Here is a 6,545-nt window from a genome sequence, read left to right on the forward strand (position 1 = left end):
ACACAAGGTTATTCTCCAGTTCTGAATCAGAATCAAGAAATGGTCAAAGGCTTGTTGTTAAGCTGGTTGGGCTGATTTTTTTTTTTTAATATATTCCCCCCAGAAACTCTTACTATATAGCAAGATGTTCAAAGGCAGAGGGAGGGAGCCCTGCCTAAATAACAGGTGAAAAACAATGAGATTAAAAGTAAATATATAGAGGAGAATAAAAAAGATCCTTTCTCTTATGGTAACATAAGTCCTGAGCTGTTCTGGGGAGCCTGCTGCACCCCGGTGTCCTCTCATTAGCTGCTTGCTTTGGTCAGATGGGGGGATTTACATCTTGCAGCCCTTGTGGCTCTCCCCTGCTCTACTTCTCTGCAGTACCTGCCCACTGTCATGCCGGCGGGTCGAGCAGAGTGGCCTTGGTGCCTCCCGGGGGCCGCAGTGCCCTACGTGTCCCTGCACATCCCCCAGCAGAGTTATGCTAATGGAGGAATGGCATATAGGCATCTGCCTTGGTCACGTATTACATTGAGCTTATCTCTATATATTAAACATGACTTTGTTTAGCAATCCAGTACTTGGCTATGAAAACAGCCTCTTTTTGTGCAACTTCCATGTACAAATATCTTGTCTAAAACCACACAAAAAATGTATGCATGCAGTTCCTTTTATATTATTATAATCATTGCTGTTATGAGACTCCACATTTAATGTTCATTTGGGGTTGTTTCCTTGTAGTTTTTATTTCTGTCCATGCAAGTACCCAGTCTCTCTGACCCTATTTGATATGATAATCTTTGAACCTTTAACTGCTTCACTTTTTTATTGTAAATGAAAAAGTATATTCCAAAATAGATGGAATGCTCACTGTTTTTGATGCCAGCTCTGCATACCACTGAGTATCATCTTGGCTTATATCTTTGTTACTGTGTATTGGGATTTTGACAATAAACTGTTCATTTTTGGCAATTTTTTAACTTGTCACCCTCAGAGATGTTTGAAAGAGACTTTTGATTTGTAAAGCTTTATATATATTTTAGATGATGAAAGGCCAGAATTTTACTTTTATGTTTCTACAGTAAATGAGGAACGCTCTGAACTTTTCTTAAATAGCAAATCTTATTAATTGTAGATGAAGGATTAAAGGAGATTTAAATAAGGGAAGCTAAAATGATTACACTACTGGTGGCCTTGGCTGCACATTCCTTATCTTTTTTTTTTTCTTCTTCTTCTTCTTTCCTTCAATTTTCTGTGCCTGTTGCATGGCATTCTGTTCTCTGATAGCATCATTTCTGACCTCTTGTCAGGGGTTGTTTTACTAGCTCCTGACCATGGCATCCTGAATGTATCCATCAGGGAAATCATACAGAAAATGAATCTGTGGCTGGTTCCCTGGTTAGATAATACAAACCAGGACATCTTTTGTTATAATTCTTTAAAATGTGAATACAGAACCCTTTGCTTTAAGAAAATAATGTGAAAGCATTTCAGTAGAATGATATATAGCCTTTCATATCTTTAAATAGTTGTTATTCTGAACTATTTATATACACTGTTTAAGTGAGCTGATAAATGGATGTCCAGACTAAAAACTTCAGAAACGAAAAAGGGTATTCCGGGAGAAAAACAACCTTTCCTTTAAATCTATCCTCCTCGCCCTTCTCCAATACCACTTTATATAGGAAAACTGTGATAGAATCCTTAGTAGTTCTTCTACTCTCTTGTATTTTTAAATATATTACATTGTTTTATGTGTTGTATGTACACACTAGGGGTGTACTACCAGTCCTTCTGCAAACTCACATTAAGAAAACGCTTTTCTTTCTAAAGTAAATTCAAATCTTGTCCTTTTAAGAGGGAAATTTAGACTGTGTGTGGCAACTGCTGTCATAGAAAAGTGAATAATATCTAGGTTAAGTATTTTATCTCCCTAATTTCTTTTTTTTAATATATGTACAGATCTATGAAAGAGTGCTTGTTTGGTATGGCTTTATGTTGGTGGGAAGCCCTCTAGGGTGCAAAAACCTCTGCTTTGAAAACACTTGCTGGGGTTCTTGAACAGTAGGAAGCAAAAGGTCTAATGGAGGAACATAGACTAGAGCATGTTTTCATGAGCCCAAGAACTATCACTATGGAACAGTTGTATGGCAGATTTGATCCAATTTTATATGAATGGAGTGGTGGCTGGTGTTTCAGAGAGCATATCAGGGGCTCCTGTAGTGAAAACTACTAACCACTTTAATTCTATTTTCATGTGTGGCCTATTTTATATTGCAATTTTCTTGAAAGGCTTCCAATTTGATTTCTCAGGCTCAGGAGATTAGTTTTGTTAGGGTTTTCTTTGAAAACTAATGGACACCTGGTGTGTGGTATTTTTCTTTTTTTTTTCCTTCTTCATGTATGAACATATGTTACAAATAAACCCTACTTTTTTAAAACTATTTTTAAATGTGGTAATAAGTAAAAGGCCAATCCTAATCAACACTTTTCCATGTGAATAAATGAACTGAAAAAGACTGAGGAACCGGTTGTGATGAAGTCCTTGGCTATTGTTCACCTTGGGTCAGATATTGTCTTTGCAGTGAAGGAATTAAGTGCACAGGGTACGGGTAAGTGTGCATATATGTATCTGTAAAGCAGCAGTCTGGCAAATTCTGGGTGATTCCTGCTCTGACTTGCAGGTTGGTGTGTCCCTGAAGAACAGTACAGTTAAGCGAGTTGAAGATCTGAACAGAATATGGTTATCGGGTGGAGAATAAATTCTAAGCCTATGTTTCTGAATATATAAATATTGGAGGAAATACTGTTATGAACTCACTCTATTTACAGAATGCATCTTCATTTCAGTGCAGTCCCTGTTAGTATTTGCTATGAATTGGGTATCATGCACAGATTATTTTGCACAATAGTTCAATCTATTTCTAAAACAAACTGTCATGAGGGAGCATGATGCAGAATTTGTCCAGAGATATTAGAAAGAAAGACATTTAGCCAACCTGATTTTCCAAAAGGAAAACAAAATTGAGTCTTGAATCAGCAGTACATAGTCATGAACAGACTTGTTTTGATAATGTCCTTGAAACAAATCTGCCATATGAGATATAAACAAAATGTATAAAGGTGCTGTGGCAAATACAATGCAACAAGCTACTTCAGTATAACAGGGATCCAGGAACCTGAGACAATAGTAAATAACAACATTAACATATAAAATGATATTGTTGAGGGAAAGGGAAAGGAATTAAGAGGAAGGGCAAGGGAGAGAGAACATGTTGCTCACGGTGAATTGAAGCGAGTTAGAGAGCGGGTGAGACAGATGATATAGGAAGAAGTTTCCTGCACGTGGTGGGAGCTTGGAGAGGGGGGCGATGCTTCAGAGAGTAGCAGGCATTTTGGAAGAGGGGGATGGCAGTGTCAGCTTAGTGGAGGGAAGGAGAGTGCAACAGCAGAAAATAATTGACTGTCTCATTTTCTGCATGTTGAAAAACTGGCTGTGATGTTATTTTGTGTCATGTCTTTGTGTTCATCAGTGAAGACCCTGTTTTTAGTCTTGTGGGGCAGCTGCTTAGGCTTTCACTAGTCCACCCACATGAGGACTGCCCTCACACAAAGAAGTATAACTAATAGATCTTTTCCCTCATATTTTCAGCAAGATAAAAATCTATGTAGAATGCCTTTGTTTTAATGAGGTCACAGGTTTTACCAATGGGACAGCTCTGAGACTTACCTGGCAAGAAATGGTTTGGTGCACATCATCTTTTCTTCTCCAGACTGTTCACTTCCTATTAGCTATTCTGTCACCTGGATAGGGTCATTACCCATCACCTGTCATTACCCACCTTCCTGCTGCTGGGCAAGGTGGCTTATCTTTCGTCACATTATGTTTCAGGACACCCAACACGTTGCTTTCAGCTCCAGCTGAGCAGAGACCAGGCCTTGCCCTCCTCCTCCCCAGCAAGCATGGTAAGCTGTAGTGAGTGTTACCTGTGTTGTGTCTTTCCAGCCTAGATACCAATTTCTGTGGCTGGAATGGATGACTTGGGGCGGGGGGGAGGAGGATTGGTTAGTTGGTTTTTAGCTTTTTCATCTTTTCTCCAAAACCCTATCTTGACAGGAAACTGTTGACCCTACTTGATAACCAGAGTGAGAACTGCAGGAATGCAAAACAACCCTAATTATAAAACTGTAATTATAGGGATGACCAGGTCTGATTTGTTGATTTGAATGTGCAGCAGTATGTTACTTCCGAGGAAGGAGTTTTATACCCTGCCTTCAGCTAAGGAGCAATCAACTCGGTCTTCTCTGACCCTGCCATCCTGCCCTCTTTCTTCTGTCCCATCTATCTTTTCAACCTGTGAGGAAGTAAGTCCTCATAGAGGAAGAAAAAGGTGCACCATAGGGAGCAAACATGTTTTGCACTGCCAGTCTAGATATGTCCATGCTGCAAACTACAGAATAGGGCAGCAAGACCTGATCCAACTGCACTGGCAGTATTTTATGTGCAGGAGCCCTCTGGCCGCTGCCCACTGTAAAACCCTGTGGGATAGCTCAGCCACTCACCCTGCCAGCAAGGAGCCCTGAGCTGTATGGACATATACTCCACCTCTAGTCTTTAAGTTACTCGTTTCGAGTTAGCTCAGAAATCCCTACATGAAATCAGAAGTGGCTTTTGGAACATTAGTCCTGCCTTTGAGGCCAAAAAAAGTTCATTTGTTCTTACTTTGGGCACTCTATTCCATTCTCTTCCTCTTCTTGAGAGCTTACAATGATCATACAACTCAGACACAGCAAGAGTAGCTATAAAAAGAGATGTCTGTTCTTAACAGGCAGGTTTCAAGGAATTTTAGAGTGGATACAATAATGTAGACCAGTACACTGCAAGGAGAAATGAGACACCAAGACAGAGGGGAAAAAAAAAATTTTGGAGAAAGACATGACCCAAAGATCAAGAGGAGATCGTATGATCAGTTTTCTTTGTGCAAGAAAAATCTTGTTAAAAAGAATTAAAATGTGTAAATACTTCTGTAATATGTCTATTCTGTGTACACAGCTAGTGCAAGTGCTCCAGGGATGTTGTGTAATCATGACTGGGAGGCTGGGTGGGAGGGTGATTGCTCTATTAGAACGTGGCCCACACTGTGAGAAAATAATAATAAATAGATTGCTGCATCTTCAACTCTTAATTTAATTTAATTTAATTGCATTTAATTAATATGATTTTTTAATCAAGAAGCAAAATCTAATGTATGATAATAACTCTGCTCTTCAGGAGAGCCTGTGAAAATCATGCATCTTGTTTGTAGATGGTACCAAAAGCTGTTTAGCCTGGGGGATAGATGTCTTATATTTCAAGGATATTGAGTTCAAACCCTGTGTAGTTTGCACTTTTATTAAAATTTCTATTAACTTTTTCCATTGGTATAGGACTTCTGAATTAATTTTTACTTTTTTTTCAGAGAAGAAATTGATGTATAACCTAACTTATTTTTCATATAAGAGAGACAAATTAGCAAGATAACTGTTCAACATCTGGTGACTAACTTTGTGTCTTACTAGAAATAAATAAATAAATAACCAACATTTAAGCTTCTTTTAAATACATAAACCATTTTGAAAAAAGCATCATGTAAAACTGCTTTGAAACTGATTTTTGAACTGCTTTTGAAGCTGATTCAGATATTACTCTGCCTTTTATCTTCTTTGCTAAAAAGTCCATAGATCCCCATATGGATAAATAAATAAAAAAAGGGTTCCCATGACGTGGCAAGTACCTAAACTGAAATGCCATACTACGGAGCAAAGAGCTTCACTTCATATCCTGGAACAGGATGGACTGTTGGTGAAAATCCTCTGTGATAGTTCTTCTGTCTTTTTTTTGCTTGAACACAGTAAAGTGATACATCTTAAGAATTCTAATTAAGTGAATTGGATGTGTTTTGCACTTGCTGCATTTGCTGACACCAAACTGAATTTTCATTATCGTGGGGCAAATGCCAAGTCCACATTTGTGAAGCTCATCTCTGGCTATGTAGATGAACATCCTGGTGGGGACAATTTGGCCTACAGTGCCCACAAACATATTTTAGACTTCTGTTCCATATGGGCCAGTTGCCTGAAGCTAAAATACCAAAATAGAGCTGTAGTAAGTCTTGTCCAGGTGACAAAGATGTTATTAACATGTTAGAATAATAATAAAGTACACAGTGCTGAGACAGTTCTTGTTATATACTATACATAACTTTTTATTCTTACTGATATTTAAAAATGCAACTTTGAGATTCAATTCTGATGCTATTTGTCACATTACTGTTTTTCAAGGTCTCCTTTCTTGTACAGATACAAATGTATTATATTCCAGTCTGAAAAGTAATTGCAAGTCCTTGAAGCTCATGAGGGATTTGAATCCTTTGCTGACTAGGGATGCGACTTAAATGCTCATTATTAAGCAGGTATGTAAAACCTGTGTTATACTGGAACCTTAATGCATTGTAAGGGGAATTGGTACTATAAAGCAGAGAGATTCTTTTCATGAAAGGACCCTCCTTGGAAAGGTCTCACAT

This window comes from Dromaius novaehollandiae, chromosome 1 (genome assembly GCF_036370855.1).
Source record: "Dromaius novaehollandiae isolate bDroNov1 chromosome 1, bDroNov1.hap1, whole genome shotgun sequence".
Classification (NCBI taxonomy): domain Eukaryota; kingdom Metazoa; phylum Chordata; class Aves; order Casuariiformes; family Dromaiidae; genus Dromaius; species Dromaius novaehollandiae.